Source organism: Orcinus orca, chromosome 3, assembly GCF_937001465.1.
Source record: "Orcinus orca chromosome 3, mOrcOrc1.1, whole genome shotgun sequence".
Lineage (NCBI taxonomy): Eukaryota > Metazoa > Chordata > Mammalia > Artiodactyla > Delphinidae > Orcinus > Orcinus orca.
In genome coordinates this window covers 4,180,190-4,192,233 of record NC_064561.1, presented here as the reverse complement: position 1 = coordinate 4,192,233, position 12,044 = coordinate 4,180,190, and the positions used below count along the sequence as shown (strand labels likewise).

Below are 12,044 nucleotides of genomic sequence, written 5' to 3'. Positions count from 1 at the left end.
CCCAGCCCTCTGCCTGCTGCCTGGGAACAATTATAGAGTCAGAGGGACGCCGCGGCCCGAGATGGGCCGGCCTCATGTTTAATTCATCTTGGGGCTAATTATAGCCAGGCTGGGGGAGGGGCGTGGTAACCTTGGCCTACCCTCCCCAGCCCTTCCTGCCAGCCAGGGTGACTGGGGAAGGGTGGGGGGACGGGGTCTCGTGACCCGCTGTTGGCCCCAGCTCTAGGCAGCTAAGCCAGCCCTCCTGAACCTCCTGCTAGGGTGCATGCTCGGAGGAGGACGGAGGCGGCGCTCATGGCGGAAAGGTGGGCACAGGGCCTGGCAGGGCAGGGGGAAGAATGGGGATTCCAGCTCAGGGCAGCTGTGAGCAAGCATCAGGATGGTTCCTTCCCTCCCTCCTCCTTCAGTCCCACGGATCAGGATTGATACTACTATCTGGGTTGATAACAGGCTGTTACATCACCTTCCGGGTGGACCCACCAAAGCCTAAGGTCCCAGGACAGAGCCAGCTGGTACCTAACTATAGGTAATAACCCACGCTGAGATCACGTGACCTTCCGCACTGTTTGTAGCATTCGGCCCTCCGTAAACGTTAGCCACATTCTTTGCCAGTGTCCTTGGGTGCTTACCGTATGCCCGGAACAGTTCTGAGCAACTTGCACGATTGTCACCGGACGGAGATTAATGCCTCGCTCGCCTCCGATGCAAAACTTGAGGAGGCGCCCACAGATGCAAGAGGTAAATACCATTTTAAGTCATATTTTTAAAATGTTTTTTTATTGTGGTAAAAATCACATCATATAAAACATATTATTTTAACCATATTTAACCGTACAGTTCAGTGGCACTAAGTACATTCACATTGTTGTGCAACTCTCACCATCACCCATCTCCCGAGGTTTTCACTTTTCTGAACTGAAACTCTGTCCCCGTGAAACACTGTTCCCATTCTCCTCCCCCCCACACCCACCAATGTATTTTCTTTAAAAAAAAAAAAACTAATTAATTTATTTTTGGCTGTGTTGGGTCTTCCTTGCTGCGTGAGGGCTTTCTCTAGTTGCGGAGAGCGGGGGCTACTCTTCGTTGTGGTGCACAGGCTCTAGGCACTTGGGCTTCAGTAGTTGTGGCTCACGGGCCCTAGAGTGCAGTCTCAGTAGTTGTAGCGCGTGGGTTTAGTTGTTCCGCGGCATGTGGGATCTTCCCGGACCAGGGATTGAACCCATGTACCCTGCATTGGCAGGCAGATTCTTAACCACTGCGCCACCAGGGAAGCCCTACCAATGTACTTTCTGACTGTGAATTTGACTATTCTATGTACCTTGTACAAGTGGAGTCAAATAGTATTTTCCTGTACCTACTGTTTATTTGAATGCATTTCTAAGGTTGTCATATTTTAAAGAATCCAAACTGGGACTTCCCTGTGGTCCAGTGGTAAAGAATCCGCCTTACAATGCAGGGGATGTGGGTTCAAGCCCTGGTCCGGGAACTAAGATCCCACATGCTGTGGAGCAACTAGGCCCATGTGCCACAACTACAGAGCCCACGTGCCCTGGAGCCTGTGCACCACAACTAGAGAAGAGAAAAGCCACAACTAGAGAGAAGCCCATGCGCCACAACAAAAGATCCCACATGCCTCAACGAAGGTTCCACATACTGCAACTAAGACCCAATGCAGCCAAAAATAAATAAAATAAATAAATAATAAATCTTAAAAAAAAAAAAAAGAATCCAAACCAATGTAAAAAAAAATCCACATGGAAGAAGACATCCAAATGTTAAATACAGATGGATGGGACCCTGCACTGTATGATCTGATCATCCTGACAGCCCCTAGGAGGTGGGGATTGTGATGGTCAATGCCTAGTTTACAGATGGGGACACTGAAGCATGGAGAGGCCAGGCGGCATGCCCTTGTCCACTTTCCCGCTCCCCCACTTCATCCCCCTGTCCTGGCCCAGGTCGGGGCTTTGTTCTCCCCTCCCCAGCTTGGACACCTCCTTCCTGACACCCAGCCAATCCCCAACAACTTGTCTGAGCTACATGGCCCGAAATAGCTTTGGGTGTCAGTCGCTGGCAGGCTGCCCTGGGCCACATGCCCACAATCCTCCAAAAAATCTCTTCCCGGTGGGTGGGAGACACCTGGGCTCCAGGGCTCAGCATCCGACCACCTGCTGCCCCCGCCTGTGCCACAGTGTCCCCATTTGTCTCCTGGGAGAGTGAAGCCTCTCACCCCTGGCTTCCCATCCAGCGAGGTTGGTGGTGAAACCAGGTCCCCCCACTGCTTGAGAAGCCTTCCTTGGGGGATAAGCACGACCCCCTCCACCTTCCAGTTTAAATATATGTGCATTTCGACGAGTGGTTTAGCACTGGAATTCCAGAGCCAACTGGCCTGGGTTCAAATCCTGGCTCCACCATGCGCATGCTGTGTAACCTTAGGCAGACCACTTAACCTCTCTATAGCAACTGGCCCCAACTGCAAAAGGCAATCTAGGGCCTTCCCTGGTGGCGCAGTGGTTGAGAGGTCGCCTGCCGATGCAGGGGACGCGGGTTCGTGCCCCGGTCCGGGAGGATCCCACGTGCCGCGAAGCGGCTGGGCCCGTGGGCCATGGCCGCTGAGCCTGCGCGTCCGGAGCCTGTGCTCCGCAACGGGAGAGGCCACAACAGTGAGAGGCCCGCGTACCGCAAAAAAAAAAAAAAAAAAAAAAAAAAGGCAATCTACAAAATGCCTCTGGATTAAATACGTAAAATGAATGCATGGAAAGCTTAGGGCAATGCTTGGCATACAGTAGGTGCTCAATGCGTTGCTGAAGGCACTGGGGCCAGGCGCTGAGCTTCAAGCTCCAGGCATCCCAGTCCCCGCAGTCATATGAGGGGGGACCCGTTTTAAACATGAGAAGCCAAGGTTGCAAGATAAGCCTGAGGTCGCGCCTCGCACCGCTGGCTCAGCCTCCAGAGCCCGCGCTGACCCCCTCACCCTCGAAGGCCCAGGGACGGGCAGAGGTGTCCCCGGGTCACACAGCGGCGGTGCGGGAGGGCAGGCAGGGCCCCTCCCGGCGGTGGCAGCGCCAGCGTCCTGGGCCGCGGCTGGGGGCGGGCAGCGCAGTCCGGGATCTGGGACCGAGCTCCCCGCTGCGGCGCTGTGCGTTTCCATGGCAGCCAGGCTGGAGCCGGCCAGAGCGATTAGGCGTCCAGAGGAGCGGCTGCTAAAAATAGCCCGCGCAGCACCGGGTTCATTAGCCGCTGGGCTTTTGGCTGCCAGGTACCCCCTCCCGGCTCTCCTTCCTGCTCGAGTCCGGGCGTAGCGAGGCTGCTGGGGGACGTGGTGGGGGAGGGGCGGCCGGTCCTGCATCCCCTCCGGCCTGGACCAGCCACCAGGCTTGGCCCCTCCTGGCCCTCCTCCCTGGGACCTTCGTCAAAGGCAAATCTGATTTCACTCCTCCCCTGCTCTAAATCCTTCCTTGGCTCCCCATTGCCCTTGGCCTGAAGTCCCCAGCCTTTCACCCCCATTGCCTCCCTGACTTTATCTTCCCCTGCTCTGGATGCTCCCAGGGACTCAAACCCAGCACACCCCGACTCTGAGCCTTTGTTTCTGCTGTTTCCTTCATGTGGGTCACCCTGCCTTCCCCTGTTCATCTTTCAGATCTCAGCTTACACATCACCTCCTCCAGGAAGCCTGAGGCTCCAGCCCAGCTCAGGGGCCTCTTCTGAGCTCCTCCATCACAGCTCTGACACTAACCTGTGAGTGCAGAGAGGGAGAGGATGAGCGTGTTTTGGTCCCGGTATCTGAAATAGGACCTGGCACACAGCAGTTGCCCGGTAAGTGTTTGTGGAATAAATGGGGGAATGAGATTAGCCAGCTCTGATAGAGGCGTTTCCTGGGTGAACAACTCAGTGGGTTCCCACTGTCCTCTCTTCCCAGGCCAGAAGGTCAGTGGTCCATCCTCTCTCACTCTTCTGTTTCCTTTGGACAGGATATCCAGGCTGTGTGACCCAGCCAGGTCACTCACACTCTCTGGTCTCCTTTTTCTTTCTTTCTTTTTTTTTTTTTTGCGGTACGCGGGCCTCTCACTGCTGTGGCCTCTCCCGCTGCGGAGCACAGGCTCCGGATGCACAGGCTCAGCGGCCATGGCTCACGGGCCCAGCCGCTCTGTGGCATGTGGGATCTTCCCGGACCAGGGCACGAACCCATGTCCCCTGCATCGGCAGGCGGACTCCCAGCCACTGAACCACCAGGGAAGCCCCTGGTCTCCTTTTGCCTTACAAAATTGCCATACACATGGGACTTAGAGGTCAAAAGCTCTGGTGGCGTTGCCATAATTTGGAAGAGAGAGGGAGATAGAAGGGGAGGAGGATGTGGGGGAAGATAGACATCCATGAAAATATCTTGGAATAAAACTAAGTCTATTGGAGAGCCAGTGGGCAGCCTCAGATGGGCAGGATTTCCAGAGCCAAGAAAGACAGTTTTCAGGCTGGCCACAAGGTGGCTCATTTGTTATGACACAGCTTGGTTGTAGCAAGAGCAGTGAGGCCAAGAGCAGAGTCAGAGGGAAATCGGGAGGAGGAGGGGGAGTGAAGGGCAATTTGCAGCAGAGGAGTGTTAGCAGAGAAGAGAGGAAGTCTGGGGAATGCAATGTGGGTAGTGACAGTGCTCAAAACTTGTGATTATTTGAGATTTATGGAACCATGACTGTGACTTAAAAGAGGAAGCCATGGCTTAAATGATGCCTGTCTGCACAGTCTGGGCATCAGCCCAGGTTGCAGTGGTGGCTCCACAATCACTAGGGATCCAGGCTTCTATTGGTGTTCTACCTCCTCACCCAAACTTCCATCTTTTGTAACGTAATGGCTGCTCTAGCCCCTGCCATCACAGCCACCTTCCAGATGAGGGCAGAGGGGGAAGGGGAGAAGGGGTAGAGGAGGGCCTATCCTTGTCTTCTGAGGTTACAACCTGGAAGTTACATGCATCATTTATGCTCACATCCTATTGTCCATCACATAATCAGATGGTCACATTGAGCTTCAAGGGCAGCTGGGAAATGTAGTCTTTACCTGGGCAGGTTCTATTTCTTTTTATTTATTTATTTTATTTTGGGGGTAGTAGTTTATTAATTAATTAATTAATTTTTGCTGTGTTGGGTCTTCGTTTCTGTGCGAGGGCTTTCTCTAGTTGTGGCAAGCGGGGGCCACTCTTCATCACGGTGCACGGGCCTCTCACTATTGCGGCCTCTCTTGTTGTGGAGCACAGGCTCCAGATGCGCAGGATCAGTAGTTGTGGCTCACGGGCCTAGTTGCTCCGCGGCATGTGGGATCCTCCCAGACCAGGGCTCGAACCCGTGTCCCCTGCATTAGCAGGCAGATTCTCAACCACTGTGCCACCAGGGAAGCCCTAGGTTCTATTTCTAAAGGAGAAAATAGAGCATGAAATTTGGGGACCAGCCCATAACCTCTTCCACCAAATGGGTTGGGAAGAAGGAGTGAACATTTGTCACTGTTGAGGCAACCCTAGCAGGGAGATGCCCTTTGGACAAGGAGACCTTCAGGACCCGTCCCCTTTCCCTCCCTGCCCTCACCTCCTCCCTCTGTCCCCCTCACTTACTGTGCTCCAGACACACAGATATCGCTGTTCGTCCAACACGCCAGCCAGGCACAGTCCTGCCCCAGGGCCTTTGCACGTGCTGTTCCCTCTGCTTGGAATGCTCTTCCCCCAGGTCTCTCCCTCCCTCCCCCCATTCAGATTTCTGCTTAAATCTCACCTTCTCAGAGGCTTTCCTTGAACATCTTGTTTAAAATTGCAACCCGCCCTCCCTCCTCAATTGTTGTTCCTTCCCAATGCCTTCCCTGCCCTAATTTCCTTTCTAGCACTTAGCACTCTGTAAAGCCCTGTAGACTTTACTGATTTATTTGCTCATTGCCTGTCTCCCTCATTAGGCTTTGAGCTCAACCAGGGCAGAGATTTCTGCCTGTTTTGCTTGCAGCTGCATTCCTGGTGCCTAGGACAGTGCCTGGTGCTCATTCGGGGCTCAGGAAATACTTTGAATGACTACATTGAATAAGTAAAGCAGGCACAATGATTCCCTCTTTTAGAGCTCTGGAAACTGAGGTCTCGAGGAGGAAAGGTGATTCACCCAAGGTCACAAGCTAGTGGGTGGCAAAATACGGTTGTGTCACCTGCCGAGTTTCCGTTTCCTCTCTATCTGACGGACCCTCTTTCTCCAACTTTCCCTTCCACCCGGAGAGTTATCTATAAATTTCAGTTCTGCTTATGTTTCCTGCAGCACATGATTGTTGCTTGCAGCCAGGAGCCCAGGATGACCAGAGGGGCACCCCCATCATTCCAGGCACAGTGCCCGGTCCATTAGCAGCTGTGCCACATTTAATTGCCCACACAAGTACAAAAATATTTGCAAATTAAAAATCACACATAAAATTCTCTCAGCCCCAATTTTAGAGGTGTGGAAAGACTGAGGCACAGGTCGGGGGAAGGGATGGTAGGGATGGTCCTCGTCACACAGCCAAGAGGCAGCAGCGGAGGGGTCCACCCTCTCTCTTCCTTTCCACTGTGAGATGAGGCTCACTGCCACCTGGGACGGTGCAAAGCTGGTCTTGGGATTGAATCCTGCCTTGCGCAGCCTTGGACCTCAGTTTTCTCTACTGGGACATGGGATCCTGATAACTATCCTGGCTATATCCCACTGTGCCCAGAGCCTGACATACAGAATGTGCTCCCACGAGGCAGGAAGTCGAGGGCGTCAGTTAGCCGCTCCAGGCTGCAGGCCGCCCACCCCAGACCCCTTCCACCTTCCCCGCCTCGCTCCCTATTCCCTTGGCCGCCCCGTGCCAGGTTTCTGTTTAGTTTAATAATCTCCTGAAAGTTTAATTGTTGTTTTATTCATCCATGACCTTTCTCTCTCATCTGGAGACATATTATTGCTAATCTACAAATTTCAAGAACCAGATTTATTTGCAAAACCAATTACCTGCCTATGCAAATGACCTCGTTCGGCGCCTGCCTCCGTGGCCAGCTGGCTGGTCCGGGGAGAGGAAGAGCCGCTGTCCGCCCCGTTAGAGCCGCTGCTCAAACACTAGGATGGAAACTTATCTATAATTCCTCTGAGCAGGGCGACCCTCTCGGGCCCGGAGTTAATTAGAATCTCAGTAATGGAGGGAGGCTCTGACCCCACATCTCTCAGCTCTGACCTCCTAAAGGGGCCTCTTGAAGTGGACGGAGCCTCTAATTGCCTTCCCATCTGGCCCTTCCAATGGGAATGATGCCTGTTCATTCATTCATTCATTCACAATCTCACATTGAGTGTCTGGGACTGTTCTAGGCTCTGGAAGCAGAGCAGGGAACAGGGAGCCCAGAAGGAAAGAAGTCCCCATCTTTATAAAGCTAACAGTTGGAAAGAGAAAACAGGCAAGATAAATATAAAAAATGTATAGCATGGCACACGGTATGGATCACAATGGAGGAGAAGCAAACAGTGCCAGGGATGGGTGATCAGGGGTCACGGATCCCATTCCCTCTCCCTCCCTTCACTCCAGCCACAAAAACGGAGCTGATTCTTAAAATGCCAAGCCTGGTCCTGCCTCAGGGCCCTTGCACTTGCTATTCCTGCTGTCTGGAATGCTTTTGCCAAAACTCTTGGCCAGACTCACACTTCCCCACACAGTCTCAGCTCACATGTCACCTCCTCAGGGAAGCCTTCCCTGCCTACTCCAGAGATAAGGCATCTCCCCGCGACCATTTCTGTCCCCTTTCCCTGCTTTAGCATTCTTACTGCTTCCTGAAATTGGATTAGTCATTGGTGTGTTACTCTCTGTCTTACTCTCCCTTTTTTTTTTTTTTTTTGGCTGCGCTGCATGGCATGAGGGATCTTAATTCCCCGACCAGGGATCAAACCTGTGCCCCCTGCAGTGGAAGCGCGAGTCTTAACCACTGGACCGCCAGGGAAGTCCAAGTCTTACTTTACTTTGATATCAGCACCTTGAGGACAGAGGAACCGTGTCTGTTTTGTTCACAGCTGTAGCCTCCGTACCCAGAACAGTGTTTGGGTACTCAATATATATTTGTTGAATGAATGAATGAATGATGCAGGAGCAAGGAGGCCATGCTAATCATGGTGTAGAGGACACAATAACTTCTAGCTGGGGTCATCTTGACCTCAGCACTTTCCCATAGCCTGGTGCAGTGGCTGAAATGTACCCATTTCACAGATGAGACCGTGGAGGCTACTAGATTAGGTGTGTGGCTTGGCCAGTGAGGGCTGGTGGGGCTGGGATGAGAAAGCAGCTATTGAAGGTCTCCCTCAGCGGTCCTCAGGGCCTCTGTGACTGTCCAACGCTAGGAAGGGACATAGCAGTTATTGGTGGAGCCTGGGCGGAGGGTGGGACTCCACGATCCCTGGACCTTAAGTTCTCAATCTGGGCAAAGTGGCTTTGGGATTCCACCACCCTTGGCTTCTCTCTCACCTCTCTGGCTGTGTCTTCTCATCTCCTTTGCCTTCCTGTCCCCTATTTTTTTTTTAAATTTATTTTTGGCTGCGTTGGGTCTTCGTTGCGCACAGGCTTTCTCTAGGGGACAAGGAAGCCCCTTGTCCCCTATTTTTATCTTTATTTTTTAAAAAAATGTTTTAGCCACACTGCTCAGCATGTGAGATCTTAGTTCCCCAACCAGGGATGGAAGCAGCACCCCTTGCAGTGGAAGCGTGGAGTCTTAATCACTGGGCCGCCAGGGAAGTCCCATTTATGTCCCCTATTTTTTTTTAATAAGTTTCTTTCTTTAAAAAAAAAAAATTATTTATTTATTTTTGGCTGTGTTGGGTCTGGTTGCGCACAGGCTTTCTCTAGTTGCAGCAAGCGGGGGGCTACTCTTCATTGCAGTACGCGGGCTTCTCATTGCGGTGGCTTCTCTTGTTGCAGAGCCCAGGTTCTAGGCACGCGGGCTTCAGTAGTTGTGGCTCGCAGGTTCTAGAGCATAGGCTCAGTAGTTGTGGCACACCTGCTTAGTTGCTCCATGGCATGTGGGATCTTCCCGGACCGGGGCTCAAACCTATGTCCCCTGCATTGGCAGGCGGATTCTTAACCACTGTGCCACCAGGGAAGTCCCTCCTCACCCCTATTTTTTTTCAAATTAATTAATTTATTTTTGGCTGCGTTGGGTCTTCGTTGCCGCGTGCGGGCTTTCTCTAGTTGCGGCAAGCAGTGGCTACTCTTCATTGCGGTGCGCGGGCTTCTCATTGCGATGGCTTCTCTTGTTGCTGAGCACAGGCTCTAGGCGCACGGGCTTCAGTAGTTGTGGCACATGGGCTCAGTAGTTGTGGCGCACAGGCTCTAGAGCGCAGGCTCAGTAGTTGTGGCACACCTGCTTCGTTGCTCCATGGCATGTGAGATCTTCCTGGCAGGGCTCAAACCCCTGTCCCCTGCATTGGCAGGCGGATTTTTAACCACTGCACCACCAGGGAAGTCCCTCCTGTCCCCTATTTTTGAGTCCTGCCCATCTGCACTGGACAAGCCCCAAGAGCCCTTTCTCTGCAGTCAGCAACTTCCCTCCGACCTACTTTTCATCCAGTGTCCCTACTTCCTGTCCAGGGTCAACTTCACGTGCCCTGCCCTTGAACCAGACACTGGACATCGGCCTCTCCATTGCTTATGCTGTTCCCTCTGCCTGTCACATTCTTCCCCCTGGAAGCCTTTCCGTGGCCCCCCAACCTAAGTAGTCTCATCCCCAGCCCCACACCTCTATCCTATATCCCAGGGCAGCCTGGGCATGGCTTCAGGAACTGTCACCATTTCCGTGATGGAGTGGTTTGTTCAACTGTCTGTTAACATTTCTCTTCCCAGCTAGACGCTAATCTCCCCAGCTGAGCAGGGGCCTTGGCTGTCATTTTTATCCCGGTGTCTCCAGGACCCAGCACAGAAAGGAGAGCTCTGCAGGAGCTTAATAAGTGCTTGTTGAATGGTTGACCTGTGGGTTGGGTGTTGGGTGGGGGAATGGATGGCTGCATGGGTGGGTGGGTGAGTGGGGCATTTAGGTTGGGGGATGGGAGGATGGCTGGCTGGGTGGGTGGGTGGATAGAAGCATAGGTGCGTGGATGGGGATGAGAAAATCTGTGGATGAATGAATGAACGGTAATGAACCTGGCTTTGATGGGGGTGGGCTGCCCCTGGCAGTGGACCTGGGTGAAACCCCCCATCCCAGCCCTGCCAAGTGGCTCTGAGGATTCAGCAGGCTCTGTGTGTTGAGGAGGTACCTAGACACAGACCTCTAGCTCTTTCTGCAGGGCTCAGATTGTCTGGGGGGGCCAGTGGTTTTGGGGGGGACCAGGCTTGCTCGTGAGATTTCATGGCCCCTCTCTAGCCCACACGGCTGCACTCCCACTGCCCAGAGCTAAGCTCGTCCGCCACAGCCCTGCCCCAGCTTCCCCCCTTCACCCCCTCACACTTGATTCAATCCTGGCCGCCCACCGGTTCAATTATTCTGCTGCTGGGGCGGCTGGCAATTTTCTTTCGGGGCTGAGAAGCTGTTTCGGTATCTGTGTATCTGGGTGATTTTGAGCAGCACGGGGACCCAGAGACGGAAACACAGAGACAAAAAAGAGAAAAGGAGAGAGATAAATAGAGACAGACAAATTCTGTGTGTGTGAGAGAGAGAATCAGTCTGGACCAACCTCACCCCCAGGGCTTTAGGGGAAGGCTTTCCCAGGATTCAAAACAGTGACCATCCTGCAAAGATTCCAGAATTTCTGCTCATGACCTCATGTCACTCCCCCATCCCTCAAAACACACACACACACACACACTCTAGGGCACAAAACTCAGCCCAGATTTTGCAGAGGACCTTGCTGATGACCAGAACAGCTCAGAGATGAAGTGGGAGCCTTGGGACGTAGTGAGCTCCTCATCCAGAGAGGAGTCCAGGCAGAGGCTGTGGGCTAGAAGTTCCTTTCAGAGCCCAGATGTGCTCCAGTTGCCCATTTATTCTTTATTGGGTCCTTTCATTTTTTTCTGAGCATTTGCTAGGTGCCGGGGGCTGGGCTGGAGGGAGCCGGGGGACAGAGGGAGGAGGTGAGGGCAGGCCGTGCAGGGCCTTGTGGCCCACGGGGAGGACTTGGGCTTTAACCCGAGGGAGGTGGGAGCCCTGGAGGGCTGTGGGCAGAGGGGGGATAGGACCTGCCTCAGGTTTGGGTGGCTATGACGGAGTATGTTGCCTCTGTCTGGCTGTGTGACCTTGGACGGGTTCCCCCTTCTCTGTCTTCTTGAGCCCCTTCCTCTGCACGAAGGTGATGGATGGGGCCGTTTTCAAGCACCTTCCTGGCCCCAACACCTTGGCCCCATCTTCCGAGCGGGCTCAGCCTTCCTTGATGACTCCAGCGCCCTGTATCACGGGTAATTATCTGTAAGCGCCAACCCTCCCGAGAGCTTCGCAGAAAATAATGAAATCACCTAATCTTGTGATCGGAGACTTACCAGGGATGTCCTCACCAGCCAGCACCTCTCCCCAGGGAGGGATTCCCACGGCTCCCGCAAGGAAAAAAAACTTCCTTCTCATTTGGCCTCCCCGCCGCCCCCCTAGAAGCTTAAGCAAACTCAACCACTCCCTGGAGAGGGATTGCGTGGGACTGTCTTATGCATTCGGGTTCCGTTGGAGTTTCTTATCTTCTGGCCACGCGTCCTCCTTACTGTGTGGTTCTGGGCAACTCCCCACCCTCTCTGGGTCTCAGTTTCTCTAAACTGGCTCCTGATACTTCTAAGCCTACCGTGAGGGGCTGCAGGGTGACAGACACAGGATGGGGTCCCAAAGGTTTTGAGAGACAAAACCTTTCCCTCTGCCCCCCACCCTGATTTTTCAATTGTGGCCAGACATCCCTGACATAAAATTTACCATCTGAACCATGGTTAAGTGCGCAGCTGAGTGGCTTTACATAATTCACATTGCTGTGCAGTCACCACCACCATCCATCCACCGAAATGTGTTTTTGTTTTGATCAGAACAGAAACACCGAACAGAAACTCTGTATCCATTGCTCTTGCTTTTTAATCTTAAA

The 12,044-nt window shown here is 53.1% G+C and overlaps 1 protein-coding gene across 3 annotated transcripts in view; it reads left to right on the top strand.

Annotated features, from left to right (window-relative positions):
* TINCR (TINCR ubiquitin domain containing) overlaps window positions 1-12,044 on the top strand; it is a 56,171-nt gene that overhangs the window by 13,520 nt on the left and 30,607 nt on the right. For 2 of the 3 annotated variants that reach the window (XM_049707634.1, XM_049707632.1), the window contains exon 3: window positions 3,641-3,816. The exons of the other annotated variant lie outside the window; for it this stretch is intronic. The gene's annotated coding sequence lies outside the window, so the exon portion shown is untranslated. The remainder of the gene's footprint in view (window positions 1-3,640; window positions 3,817-12,044) is intronic. 3 annotated transcript variants of the gene reach the window in all.